At 45.6% G+C, this 15,340-nt stretch overlaps 1 protein-coding gene across 4 annotated transcripts in view; it reads left to right on the top strand.

The window, feature by feature from the left end:
• The window catches only part of CNOT3 (CCR4-NOT transcription complex subunit 3), a 1,293,124-nt gene that overhangs the window by 1,174,333 nt on the left and 103,451 nt on the right, over positions 1-15,340 (top strand). The window lies entirely within an intron of this gene.

Genomic DNA, 15,340 nt, shown 5'->3' with positions numbered 1-15,340 from the left:
GACAGCCGCAAAAGGTGGAAATCACACGGTGAGTCTGCCTGGGTGAAAAGGGGGCGCCGAACACAGTGGATGGGCAGTTTAGGGCCAGAGATATTTGATACCTGAATTAACTGTAAGGAAAACACGATGAAAATGTGATAAACCTAATGAAAAGCTCTGTACTTTTATGTGGAGCACTTCTCCTTACACATTGTATACAGTTAGATGTGAGGGCAAGTACAGGTTTTGGACACAGACTTTTGCTTTGGACTTCCTGACAGACTATCATTAGCTTCATTGAGTTAAGAAAATCCCACCTTAGCTTATAGCAAGTTAGACCTTTTTCCCCAATCTCCTTTTTAGTTAATAAAGGTTTATACTACAAACTTCTATCCCTTTCTCTCTCATTCATGATGCATTCACAAATGGTGTTAGAATTGGCATGCAGCTCAACCGATTCAAGTTTGGCAACCCTAAAATTTGAGAAGTGAAGTGTCGGAGCATCCAAGCCAAAGAAGGCTCTGTTGGTTTTGATGTGTAGCAGTAGGGAAGAAATAATTCCCACAGGTGATAGAAAATGAATACCTACTGATCTGCTCTCGATTCCATCCCCTCCTACATACATCAGGTTGGCTCCTAAGTCGGGGTTAGCATGGAAATTGGAATGGATGTGTTAGCCGGGTTTATAGACCCATATTTCAGGGGCGTGGGGGGGACATAAAGGTGTTACTACAAAATCATGGGGAAAGATCCCTTTCAAATTCGTCAGGGAGATAAAATTGTACAGGGAGTGCTCGAAAAAGTATTTCCCAAGGATAAAGGAAGAGGCTGGGAAAGAGTTGACAGAACGAGGTATCAGAGGCTTCGGGGAAGCTGACGAAACACCTCATACACCCACAAACCTGTGCCCAAAGGGGTTATAGACAAGGAGCCTGAAACCCTTCCCGACTGTCATGATCACTGCTTCCAAGGAGCTAGGACCAGCCCAACGTCCTTGGAAACAGGCCCCTAACCTTCATCCTAGGCACCAGCCGGTCCCCACTGGGACCTTTTGGACCTTGTCCTGGCGCCGGTGGCACCAGGTTCATCAAAGTTACTGGTCCCGGCACTGGAAGCGCCGGGCTCATAATTTGTATGAAGATGCTTGGGTGGACTTATCTGCAGCAGACCATGCTGCTTACTTACCAGCCACATAGGAATCCTCTGTGAGCCGGGACTACTTTCTTACCTGGGTGGGGCAAGCTCCACTCCCTGGATACAACACTGGAACTCTTCTGGAACAGGAACTCTTTTCTTACCTAGGCGAGGCCGTGGAGGAAGACGCCTCATCACTCCAAGGCTATTTAAACCACACCCGATTGATGAAACGTGCTTCGCGTTATTCTGCATCTGCAGCAGAACGCTCACCGTGTCTGTTCCAGTTTTCTTCTTTCCGATCCTGAACCTGCAAGAACATCCAGCCTTCAGTAGCACCTGCAAAGAGAATAAACAACAGGTTAGCACGGCAACCTTCACGCGCAGCGCTTTCCTCACCTGATCCATCGGCAGCTACCATCTCTTCACGCTGCCCCTCCGCCTGTGAAGACAAAAGCATAGTTATTCATGTGTGGAATTACTTACCGGCACTCCGGGAATTCCGGTTTTCTTCAACGCTGCAATCCTGCACCTGAAAGACAAAAGAAGAGACATTAGACAGGTATTTTACTTACGTGCCATCGCGCCCGCCACAAAAGGGCGCCTGCAAATACTGGAAAAGAGACAGAGAGCTTTTGAAAAGCAGGCAACCGGCATTTACTTACGCATTTCCAAGCGTGTCATTCCAAGACTCTGGCTCGAACTTCGGCTTTCTTCACACCATCTTCTACCTCAAGAGCCCTGCAAGACAAATAGAAAAAGCATTATACAGAGCCCTGTTCCACATTAACGTGCCCACGCACCTAAAGACTGTAAGGACTTAAAAGGTGTCCAGAAACTCACCGTTCGTGCAGTTAACGACGGTAGCAATCCTCTGATGTCAAGAGGCCTATGTTTCACCCAGTGAAGGAACTGGCAACGGCACCCTGCACCAGACGCAGATGGAGAGTCCAGCATTCACCTATCTAAGGTGAGCACGTTGACCTTGGGGCTCCACGGAAAAGCGAGGAAGGGAAAGGGAGAGAGATACCCGACAACCCCAGATCATTAACCCCATTTTCTTTCACCTGCAGATATCTCACTCTTCGAGTTAGACACACAGTGCGAAGAGGCTCAGCCCCGGAAGCCAATCGAGTCCTGCATTTCACTTTTCGAGTCAGACACCATCCTGCCAAGACCGACGCCTCTGTGGGTATCAGGTGAGCGTTACACCGACCTAGCCTTTGCCCAAAGGAATGATCCACTGCCAGCTGAAGCCTTCTTGCAGATTCTACTGCAACAAGAGGGCCAGGAGAAAGGTGGTCCCTTTTTTTTCTTTTTAAATCATGGGTTGATGTACACCTCTGAGGGCACGGTTAGAACACAGTTGGTAGTACCAAAGAGTCTCAAACAAATTGTTCTGGAAATAGCCCACTCGACGGGCAGTCATTTAGGGCAGACAAAGACCCAGGCACAAATCCTTAACAAATTCCACTGGCCCGAATTCACTCTGATATGAAGACCTTTGGACATTCAAGTTCTGCCAAAAGACCAGCACCCATATGCCACCACCAGTACCCTTATAGCCACTCCCAATTATTGAAGTTCCATTTTCTAGAATTAGCATGATTATTGTAGGTCGCCTAGAAACATAAAAGTTACGGAACCAGTATATCCTGCTCATAATAGACTATGCTACTGGATATCTAGAAGCCTTTCACCTTAGAACGAATACCACACAACAGATCCTGAAACGCCTAATCTCCTTCTTTTCAAGAGTAGGATTTCACAAGGAAATCTTAATGGATCACGGCTCTACTATCATGAGCAAATTCATGGGGGAAGTGAAAGAACTATTACACATTCCCAGCCTAAGAACTTCAGTATACCATCCCCAAACAGATGGCCTTCTGGAAAGGTTTAATATGAATCTGAAAACAATACTACGAAAGCTGGTGGAACAAGACTGAAGAAAATAGGATCAGATGGTACCTTGGGCTTTATTAGCTGTTAGAAAGACGTCTACAGGATTCTCCCTGTTTGAATTAGTTTACGGGCGGGAAACCCGAGATATCCTGGACATGTTGAGAAGCACCTGGGAGGAAAGAGAGGAAGCCCCAATTACACTTTCCCAAACTGCCCACCGTCTTAAAAACCACATGGCTCTGGTAAGATTTTTACTCCAAACTCAAATGGCCAAGGCACAAGAACAGCAGAAAACCTCCTATAATTGAAAGGTCACTAAGATCTTTCATGGCAGGACAAAAAGTGTTGGTGTTATTACCGGACAGGACGCTGTAACTACAAAATCTCCCACCCCGACCGCTGAGTGAACACCCAGGTATACCATATCAACCTATTAAAGTAGTGTAAAGAAATCCATGCAGTGTCTATTACCACCATTCTAGCGTGTTTATTACCAGATGACACTGATACTAAGATGCTTATCTCTTCTGAACTTAGTAACAACCAAAAACAAGATCTTTGACCTTCACCAATGTACTGATATATTTAGAGAGGAGCCAGGGTAGTGAAAGTATTTCACCATCACATCCGCACTCCTGTGGCAAAGTGGTACACCTAAAACCTTAGTCTACCTGAGGCAAGGAAAGCGGCCATCATCCGGGAAGTCGAGCAGATGCTTTAGGCTAATATTGAACCATCTAGTAGTCGCTGCTCTTCCCCCATCATGTTAGTAGCCAAACCCGATTGGACATGGAGATGCTGTATTGACTTTAGAATAGTCAATGCAATATCTGCCTTTGATGCCTACCCAATGCCCCGTATTGATCTTTTTGATCGACTGGGCAACGCTGTCTATTTTCTCACTATAGACCTTACAAAAGGCTATTGGCAGGTTACCTTGTCTTGTCCGGAATAAAGAAAAAACTGCCTTTGCCATACCCTTAGGTTTATTCCAATTTAAAGTCCTCCCAATTGTCTTGAATGGCGGCACCTGCAACATTCCAGAGGTTGATGGCTGTTAGGGAGAATTTTCAGTTTAGTGCTAAATCCCTCCCACCTTAGAGACCCCCGGCTCTTTTGCTGAACTTTGGGACTTTGTACTTTTAATTCTATGCGTTTTCGGTGTTTCTTTTTGGTTTTGGAGTCTGACAAACTGAATAGGCATCATCTTTGCATTGTGACTCACAGCACCCTCGGTGCAGTGGCACAGGGAAGTCTTAGATTGCCCAAAGGTTTAAATACCTTCTCTTGGATAAACTACTGTTTCCAAGAGCAATAGGGTGAAATTGACTTCACTTAAAATGTGTAACTTTCTAGACCCAGCACACACAGTCTTACCATAGGGTGCTGGAGGGGTTACTTAGTATCCCCTTTGTCTAATTTCTCATGTAAAATGTTTGTTACCCTTTCTACAATTAATGGCTGGTGGCAGTGGTTTATTATTTACTACCATTGTGTTTTTACCGCAGACTGCAGTAAAGCACCCATGGGTGCCCATTTTGTCAAAACTGCCACGTTCTTCTTTTTTCACCATTTCCTGCTGGAAAGGTCCTTGTTGAGATTTACTCTGCGCGCCAATCCAGGTTTGGTCCCTTTGTTTGTTTTGTCTTTGGCAGGATTCACGAGTGAAGGCCGCCTCTGGCTCCAGTATGTCTGGCAGGGACAGGAAGTGAGGAGGGTGCCCGAAACTCCCTGTGCTTAATCCTCTTGGTTACAGGAATGCACCCAAAGTTGATTGGCTGACTGGCTGTCCGGCAAGGGCAGCCACCCTGCTGTGTGATTGACAGCTAGGCTGGAATGAATGGGAGAAACCTGCATAAAAGGTGAGTCTTTTTGGCTCGGAACGCAGTCGACCACTGGACAAAGGAATGCGAAGAAGAACTTGGAAGAGGCGCCTGTTGCAACTCCTGGACCGTTGGTTTGCCCATTGAAGCCCTGCTGCTGTGCTGAAGCTCCGAATTTGCCTGTCGAGAGAAGCCCTGCAAGGACGACTTCTCCTCTTGAGTTGGTGGGACCAATCCGCTCCAAAGTGAACTCATTTGGACATCCTCTCGGAGCTGGCTGTTCTTCCACTACTGCTGCTGGAACAGAAGTGCCAGGTAGAAGAAACACCAAACGGAGTGCATCACATTTAAGTCGGACCCGAGCTTGTGGAAGATCCGCCGGACTCCCAGTAAGCAGGACTGACCAAGCCTGAGCCACCTCAACAGAGTGCCGGACCCCAGATGCGAGGAAAGGGTCCAGAGTGCTATCCGAGAGTCCGCAGTGGTGCTATTTGCTGAGACGCGAGGAGCTGAAACCGCAAAGTGCTGCTGAATAGAAGGTTGTCCTTTTTTGCCGCTGACAGTCCCATTGCAGTGTAGGAGTCCTCAGATGTCCTTCCTCTTGTTCCCACGACTGAGGCCCAGGAACAGGATCTACAGAGCTGCACAGGAACAGAAGCCAGCTGGATCAATTTCTTCTAACTAAAGGTACTGTAAAGTTTGAGAGGACTTGCCTCTTGTTGTTGTAGCCTTACTTGATCTCATTTGAGACTTGTATCGGTTGCTTCTGTAGAGTTGCTTGCTTCTACCTCTCACAAGCCTCCTAGCTTGTGAGCCTGCTTTGATCCTACTTTTTCTACAAAGACTTCTGAAACATTGTGCAAGACTTTAACTTACCTGCAAGAAGTGCTTCAGCTCACCTAGACTTTTGCCCAACTGACATTGGCTTGCCTGGCTCCCTGAATGACTCTTCTCTCCTCTGCTTGTGTCTTACCTTCCCTCCAGGAAAGGGTTCATTTACTTTGCATTGGGGTGTTCAAAAGTACTTACCTGCTTCAGAATAGTTGTGTGATCTCTTGTTTGTATTCTGAAATCTCTTTACTTTAACACTCATCTCAGTATAGCTCGAACTGTACCAGTGAAATATTAACCCTTTAACTGCCATGGGTATTCCCCCCAGTGCCAAGGCCTCTTTTGGTGATTTGGGTATGTGGCCATTCAGTGCCTTGTAACTTTTTTGTTACATGAGATATCTCGGCCAAATTTTGCCATTTTTTTTTTCCCACTTGTAGGCGGTCGTAACGCCACCCAGGAATCCTAGGTTACTGTAGGGGGTGAGAAAAAATAAGCAAAAAGGGCGAAAATGTTGTTTTTTCAAAAATTGCCAATAAAATGAGGTACAAAGAAGCCTGTGGTTTTTTTCCTTGTAAGAGCTAGGAACAAATGGATTGTGCTGAATTCCCCAATTTCCTGGCTTACAAGAACAGGTTGAGTGGAAACGAAAAAAAAATATTTTGATGTGGTTATCAACCGTTTTGTGAGAGGTAGGCGATTTCGGCCATTTTTGCCAATTGGACATGCATGGACGGAATGGAAGAAAAGGCTAGGAAAGCCAAATTGGAGGACAGAAAGGCATATATTGCTGAAAAGTAGACAATATCCCAAGTTTAGGAAGGGGTGATTTGCGTAGGTCGGGCAACAAACTAGGTAGGGGAAAATGCCATAGATTGGGGGAAAAGCGGGAAAATTACCAAAAAAAAGGTATGTGGTGGACATGGTTGGCTTAGTACAGCAATGGCTTCTATGAATTTTGAGAAAAGCAATGCTCCGCTACATTCCCCCCACTCTTGCAGTTAGGAAAGCACACATTTTTTGTAGTGTTTTACAAACCAAGCAATACCACAAGCCAAACACTGAGCCATGGTACACGTGGGTTTTATGCTTATGGCCTGAACAGACGCACTTAGCATGTGTAAATGAGGAAAACCAATGTGGTGAGGAACGGTAAGCATACATTTTTTGAAAGAGCACAGGCAGACCTTTTCGAGGGTAGGTGACTTGTGCAGGTTACAAAACTGTATGTTGCCTAAAGCAGCGACTAAATGTAGGGCACATTTGGGAAATTGAAGGGTTGTGTGACAAAGGGCACCAGCAAATGGGTCAAAACGTTATGAAAACCACACAAACACAACAAATGTTATACCTTCCCACAGGTGTCCAGATGAAAACGGTATCTCACATGTGTGGGTGCACCTACCGGGGCGCCAAGGGGAAAGCCTAAAATGCAGGTAACCCCAAGTCTGTTTTGACACCAGAATTTCACACTTTCTGCAGACGGGCACACCATACAGATATGGGCCTCGGGTGTCCAAGCCACCAAGGAAAACGGGGAACCCCATGCATTTCCAAAAAGAGGACACCTGTGGGAATCTGTAGAGGTATGATTTGCACAAATCGACCCAGAATTTATTACCCAGACACCCTGGCAAAGTCCGAAATGTGGGGAAAAAAATGCTTTTTCTGCACATTTCACTCAGATCACCCATCGAAACACGCTGCCAACAACACATGGCCTACCGTCCCGCATTCCCACATGTGTCACAATGAAAACGGTACCTCACGTTTGGGTGCACCTACCTGGGGGTCGAGGGGAAAGCCTAAAACACAGGTAACCCCAAGTCTGTTTAGACACCAGAATTTCACACTTTCTGCAGACGGGCACACCATACAGATATGGGCCTCGGGTGTCCAAGCCACCAAGGAAAACAGGGAACGCCATGCATTTCTGAAAAGAGGACACCCGTGGGAATCCGCAGAGGTATGATTTGCTCACATTGGCCCAGAATGTATTACCCAGACACCCCAGCAAAGTCTGAAATGTGCCCAAAAAAACCCCACATTTTTCACTTTGTTGGGGGTTCTGGATAAAACATTCTATTCCGCTTCACGCAAGTTGGACCTCTGTCGATTCCCACTGGTGCCCTCGTTTCAGAAATGCATGGGGTTCCCAGTTTTCCTTGGTGGCTTGGACACCCTAGGCCCAAATCTGTAGGTTATCTCCCCAAACCCTTTTGTCGTTACCAGTGGGTTAGCCTTTTCCCTTTGCGGCTAGATTGGTGAACCCACACATGTGAGGTATCTTTTTTGTTGGGACACCTGTGGGAACGTGGGAAGTTATGACATCTGTTGTTGGCGGTGTGTTTCAGTGGGTGAGCAGAGTTAAATGTCTGGAAATTGTTGTTTTTTACCCCCAAATTTGGACTTTGCCGGGGGTTCTGGGTTGTAGATTCTGGACCGATTTACGCAAGTCAAACCTGTCAACTTGCTGACATTTGAAAAATGCACCCCAGAAAATCAGCAGGAATGAGGAAGGTCAAAATTGTTACATAACCTTTAAAGAAACCCTTTGTCAGAGCCCCATCTTAAAAGTGGCCGATATTTGGATGCTTCTCTAGCGGATTAGGAGTTGTACTCTCCCAAGTTCACGACGGCCTGGAAAAGCCAATACCCAACCCATCACCTTTATTGTTTTGCTGTAGTCACCCCGAGTGGGATGGGTATGCCCAGATGTGGGTTCAGTGTCTGCTGGGCCTAGAGACCCAAGCCTGATGAGGCCCAAAAAGGCTGAAACATGTTTGGGGATGCTTGTGGTCTCATGCAGAAGGCATGTGACCAAGCAGTTTGGGCTAGACTGCCCCATTTGGGTGGGACCAAGCCTGATTTAGATATGGTCTTTCCACTTTTGTAATGGGTTGGAAAGGCAAAGAATCATGGCCTGGAGGGTTGCCCAGAGAAATGCCAGAGGTCAAGATTAATTCTAAACCTTCCAGCCTTCACCTCTTTGTTTTTTCTGTAGACACCTAATACTCTATATAAGAAGAAAACTATTACCGAGAGATAAACATTACTCTGTTATTGAGCTAGATGCTCTGGCTATAAAATGAGCCATTTTCCACCTAAAATACAACCTGTTAAGACGAAAGTTTAGATTAATCACAGATCATTCACCCCTGGGATGGTATGGATTAGCCAACTAAAGCAATCGAGCCCATGAGTTATGCAGTGGTTTTTGGATCTGCAACCATATTGTTTTACTGTGGAACATTGAAAGTGTTGACTTCCTTGCTAGATTCCCCTGTGAAACATCCAGATCCAACCCATATAGGGGAAGGGTATGTGAGGAATCTGAGGGCATCCTCACTTCTTTCCCCAACATATCCTCTTCCCAGGTGGCCAGGGAAAGGCTATCTCTTTTGTATCCTGACCCTGGGGGTGGATATGCGAGGGAGGATCAACTGGGTGGAGGAGACTTGGGGAGTGGGGCTGAGGCACACTTGTGTGACACCTGGTATCCCCAATTTCCCTTTTCCTATGAGCATAATATTCCCCAGGTTTTTAGGGTATTATCAATGTCCTCCCTATTTTTCCAGAAAACCTTCTCCAAAAACACACCACTTAGCTACTGAGACGAGACCACCATTAACACAGCAGACAGACTGGAAGAAGAAACATGAGCGTTCTGGTTGTTCGACTCATCATGGGACCAGTAATTTTAAAACACGCTTAGCTGAGAGGTTTAGAGAGCTATACGGCAAGTGCGAAGGAGAGTTCCAGGGTAAAAGTCATGGCGGCGAGAAGGCACATGGAGGCCCAGGTTTATGGAGCGTGATCCAGTGTTGAGGGCGGGAGGGGCTCCTTGGCAGTCTGAGGTAGAGTGGAGAAAGCAGTGCGGCACAGAGCAAAGGTACTGGGAGCTTTGGAGAGACTCCCGAACCCTTACAGGTGCAGGACTGCTAAATGCAGCTCCACTGTAAGCAGCGAGGAACCTGTGGAGAACGCTGTATGCCAGAGGGAACCCGCACAAGCAGAAAGTCTCCGATGGTAAAAATCTGACCGCGAAAAAGCAGTGAGTCTGCCTGGGTGAAAAGGGAGCCCCGGACCCGGTGGATGGGTGGTTTAAGGCCAGAGACATTGGATTTTAAATACCTGAACTGAATATAAGGAAAACAAGATGAAACCGTGAGTAACATATTGAAAAGCAACTAAGCAAGTATTGCCAAGACCAAAGCAAATAAGCCATCCTTGTCCAGAGTTAAATAAACACGCATTGCCGAAGCCAAGAATAATTTAGCAATCGAGCTATAACAGCAATACCTGCATGCAGGAGAGTGTACTGGGAAGCTTTTGATGGTCTTTGCCAAGCGAACAGTGGCTGCATTTCCTAGCAGGTGAGTGTTGGGAAGCCCATGTTGCTCTAGCAAGTGAAAGCTACCGAACAAGTTAATGTTGACAAAACCTGTGATTATAAAGCTTGTTATTTGAAAGGATACTGAGTCAAGCCTCATTGTGAAGCTGAAATTGTGGCAAGAACTCTATGAAACAGATCCAAATAAGGTGTGTCGGGGACGTGACCTGAAATTGGTGCACTGTGTGGTCCGACAACTGCCCTTAGAGCTAATACACCCATCTAAGGAAAAGCCACGTTGTGATTGGATAAATGAACCCTGTGTGAACTGAGATTGATGAGCTGAACTTTATAAACTGTAGACAAGTAACCAAACTTGAAGAGTGGGGAAATATCTCAAGGAACTGTTATGTTGAAACATTAACTCTCCCAACGCTTTGTTATTTTGAAACATTAGAACACTTGAAAGCTAGGGAAAGTGAGCCCCTTTGGTGTAAAGTGAACTATTTGAATCATGGTGTAGTGAAAACCCTTTACAACTTAAGTGCTGGAAGAAACTCTGAACTTTTATTGTGAGCACTTCTCCTTTGATGCGGACATTCCTACGCATTGTATACAGTTAGATCTAAGGGCAAGTATATGTTTTGGACACAGAAATTTGTTTTACCCTTCCTGACGCAGACGATTATTAGTTTCATTTAGGTAGGGAAATCCCACCGTAGCTTAGGGCAAGTTAGGCTTTTGTCCCCAACCCTCTTTTTAGTTAATAAATGTTTGCACTTCAAAATTCAATCCCTTTGTCTGTGTCTCATGCATTCCTTCACAAATCGCTATGGCAGAGGGTGTAGAAGAGATATGTACACTTGAACCCTGGACTCAGATTTTACAAGTAAGCATCCCCAGTGTACGCATCAGGACCACTTATTTTTGTTTTTGATTCCATTGGTGGAGGTACAGGGGTCATGAGTGTTGTTTTGATCCGGCTATTCTGATCTTTGGTTCTTGGATAGTTCCAGCAGAATTGCAGTAGGGCAGAACAGACACTATAGGACAATAGCTACAAGGCTGTTCACGAGGATTGGCCCCCAAGGCACAACAGGCCAAGACTGGCAACTAAGAAATCCGGTCCCGAGTCAGCAGGCTCGGTCTATGGCTGTGAGAAAGAACAGGATCCATGCAGGTGTCAGGAAGAATTCTCATACATGTGCTGATTCCCTCTACCTTAGAGCTCTCCAGCTCTTTTGCTAAACTTTGGGACTTTGAACTTTTCATTTCACTGTGTTTTCAGTGTTCATTTCTTTTGGTTATGGAGTCTAAACAATTCCATAGGCATCATCTTTTCATTTGTGTCACAAAGCACCCTCAGTGCAGTGACACAGACCTTTAGGCTACCCCAAGGTTTAAATACCTTCTCTGGGATAAACTGTTTCCCATAGAAAGTAAAGTGACATTGACTTTAATAGTCTTTTCAAATTCCTAGACCCAGGATACCCTATCTTACTATAGAGTGTTGGAGGGGTTACCTAGTATCCCCTGTGTCTAGAAACTCATGTAGCAGTCAAATGCTACCCTTTCCTCTCGAAATGGCTGGTGGCAGTGGTTTTACAATGAAATACCATGATTTTTCCCACCCGCGAACACCAGTAGCGTTAAATCGCAGGAGCCATGTGTTTAAAGATGGCGTCGAGCCCCCTTTGTTTAAACCGGTCCCGGTCTTTTTTTTCGCCATTTCTTTTTGGAAAGGTCCTTCTGGTGTTTGTCTCTGCACGCCAAGCCAGGTTTGGTTCATTTGTTCCTTTGGTGGGCTTCAGGACTGAAGACCGCCTCTGGCGCCCGAGTGTCTGGGGTGGGCAGGAAGTGAGGGAGGTGCCCAAAACTCCCTGTGCTTAGTCTCCTAGGAGACCCAAATGCCCTCTGTGATGATTAGCTGGCTGACTGTCCGGCAAGGACAGCCACCCTTCTGGGTGAGTGACAGCTAGGCTGGAATGAATGGGAGAGAACTGAATAAAAGGCAAGTCTCTTGGCTTGGAAGGCATAGTCGACCACTGGAACGAAAGAACTGAAGACGAGCTGGAAGACCACGGCTGCTGCAACTCCTGGACCGTTGGTTTACCCGGTGAAGCCGGTGCAGGTCCGAATCGCCAAGTTCATCTCAACAGGGAAGCCCTGCAAGAACGACTTCTCCCTTTGAGTTGGTGGGACCGATGAACTCGAACCGTAAGCCACCTGGATGCCATTCTCAGAGCTGGTTGTATTTTCCTCAGAGTGCTTCAGGAAACTGAATAACCAGGGAGGGGGTCACCAGTTTGTGTGCTTGACTACAGCTACCGGAATTGAAGGTTTGCCAGTTGCCAGCTTTTCTACCAGTACCAGTGCAGTGCAGGAGTCCCCCGACATCCTCCCTCTTGTCCCCACGACTGAGGCTCAGGAACAGCAATATCTGCGGAACTGCCAGGAACAGAAGTCTTCAGCTGCATCTTTTTCTTCATTTTGCAAGGTACTGTGAAACGAGACTGAGAGCACTTAACCTCTTGCGGCGAAAGTGCTTGAAACTTTCACAACTTGCAGGCCTAATCAGCTTGTGACCCAATATATGAATCTTTCTTTTTTACAAACTACTTCTGAGAACTTTGGCAAAGACTTCTCCGTTTAACTACCATACCTGCTTTATCCTATACAAGACTTTAGCCCATTGACTTTGGCCGAACCTATTGCATTGAATTGGCTCCTCTGGTGAACTCAAACTATTTGCACTGTCTAAGAACTGTCATCTTTTTATTAACCTATGCCTTTTGCTCCTACTTCAAAGTACTCTGAATGCCTTTTTGCTCCTCCTTCAAAGTAGTTTACATGCATCAGAAACGTACAGTGTAAAGCACTGAAGTATATTTGTGTGAGATAGATATTGCCTCCTTCTAGTGAATGTTTTATAACTGACTGTGAAATAAATTAATAAGTGTTTTACCAAGAAACCTTGAGTGTAAGTTTATTTGAATACTGGTGATTGTAGACCTCTGTGTAACATCATTCCAGCTCGCATTCCCCTCTTGAGGTAAGCCTGGCTGCTCAGCAACGCTAACAAAACTGTGTAGTACAGACTTATACCAAAGGTTGGTTTTTCTTACACCTGTATTCCTAGTTGTGTTTAGTGGTCCCAACTGCACACCAACTTTGCCTAGCAGCAGGTCACTCACTATTCATGCAGGTTAGCAGTTGAGGCAGGTGACCATGGTGCTGGAGCACAAGTTGTGACCGGCAGTCACAAGCATGTGCTGTGATTGGGTGGGGAGAGGGCAGCAGAGACAACCTGACCAGCAGGGACCTGGACACTAGATGTGCAATCAGCAGGATGGTTCCAGGGCATTTCTGGTGTACAGCGGCAAGTCACTGTTGTAAAACTTAAATCTAGTTCCTCCCTCAAGTTAAAGGGAAGAAGGCATGGTTGAGGGTCCTCACATGAGAGATGGCAGGGCTCAACTGTTACCAGTGGCCCTCCAGGTCTTCAGTGCAGTTTTCACAGCTTCAGATTCTTAGCCCCAGTGTGTAGCCTCCTGAATGGCTCCAGGGGTGCAGCTCTTATCCACAATCCAGGAAAGGGGTTGCCCCAACCCTCCGATGGAAGAACCTGCAACTTTCAAACAGTCAAGGGCTGTCCAGTCATGTAGAGCCACTTTCCCCACTTCTGCCCAGCAACAGACATTCCCTGGAAGCGGTGTGGATAGGGAAGACTATTCCAAACCCGTTTTTTCATCTAGATCAGTCACACAAAGCACTTTACCTTGGAGTCCTGCCAGACTCCACAAAGGTTTGTCTTTATTGCCTTATATGGTAGTTTGCTGCCAGAGTACGACAAAGGAAAGAGTGCCAAAGAGCATGACTAAAACCAGGAATATCATTTTGATTATATGGTATTAGAATTTGGATTATCTGTTGGAAAACAGTATGGTGCTCAGCAGTGGACTTTCAAAAGGTTCACAGTTCACTGCTACAGGCCCGCCCTAACCACATGCCTAAGGAATTAACAATGTTGTCAACCAAAGAGAAAAGGGGATACAATGTACCCTTTATGACTCCGCTTAAGGTGGTGTGTTTTACAAAATGAAAACACAAATGCAAGACAGTCTTCCTGCACTGGCATTCTTGGGCGACTGACCAGTACCTCCAGCTCAACAGGTGAGTGAATCAAAAAAGGCTTTGCTTATCCCAAATGTCAGTCGGGATTCCCAACCATAGGCAACTAAGTTGAGGGTTCTTTTGAAATCAATGGTGGGAAAGTTTCAAAAAGAATTTCCCTAACTGTTATCTACAGAGCATGTTTGGTCTAATGTGGTTGACACTCCATTAAGGGTATTTCTCTTCACACACTGTCACAATAGCGTAAAACCTCTATAATACACGTACAATTAGTGCAGATTTACTGGGAATTCTGCAAATCTTTAAGTGTCCAAACATAGGCCAAATGAGTGCAATATTTAGCACTATCAATTTTTATATAGTCATTGCTCTGAGGATATTTATGAAGTCAGTCAGTGGCAAAACCGTGTTCGTAAAAAAAAAAAAGCATTACACAAGGTAAGTAATGCATTCATTTGGAAACTACAATTGAAGGATTTTCCAAACTTTTGAAGCATAACCATTTTCTGCAATGGTTGAGCTGGGCAGTGAGGCACCTCAATGTAAATCGTTGAAATTGTGTAAATAGTTTTTTGCTGTGAGGTGTAACTTACTGGTTGGGTGGGTTGTTATCACAGTTCAGAGTACCCCAAACTCAACAATGAAAGTAGATGGTCTAGCCAAAAGAATCATGAGACAATATGTATCTACTTCTCTACAAAGCATTGTCTGCTTTATACTAAAGACCTCAATTAATTGAAATGGAAATCGCTACAGGATGTGTGGGACTTATCTGATGATTAACTGTAGGCGTTGCTGCAGGGAAGTGGCCACGAATTGCCGCCTGAGGCCCATCCAGTTTAAACATCTACACATTGATTTCTACACCAGAGAACAATTGCATAAAATGGGGTTCATTGAAAATAATGTATCCCTTACATGGCAGTGTTCCACAGGGGACTTTTTCCATACAGTATGTGGATGCAGAGGAATCCAATATTAATGGCTTGACATGCTTGGTTAGTTGACCAAGGTAGTTGGTTAGAAAGTCATGGCAAACCCCCACCGGTGTGCTGCTTGTAACGTGGTTGGACTTCACAAAATATACTAAACTCATTCTACTCTCTGGGTTTAACATTGCCTTTAAAGCAGCATTGCTGTTCACTGAGCCAGGATTTGGTTCCAAAAGTCCAGCATGGCAGGAGAGTATGGGTAAGATGAG

The sequence above is a fragment of the Ambystoma mexicanum genome, chromosome 1q (assembly GCF_040938575.1).
Source record: "Ambystoma mexicanum isolate Mex_15411 chromosome 1q, UKY_AmexF1_1, whole genome shotgun sequence".
Taxonomy (NCBI): domain Eukaryota; kingdom Metazoa; phylum Chordata; class Amphibia; order Caudata; family Ambystomatidae; genus Ambystoma; species Ambystoma mexicanum.
The sequence above is the reverse complement of the archived record's forward strand: the minus strand, read 5'-3'. Positions and strand labels throughout refer to the sequence as shown.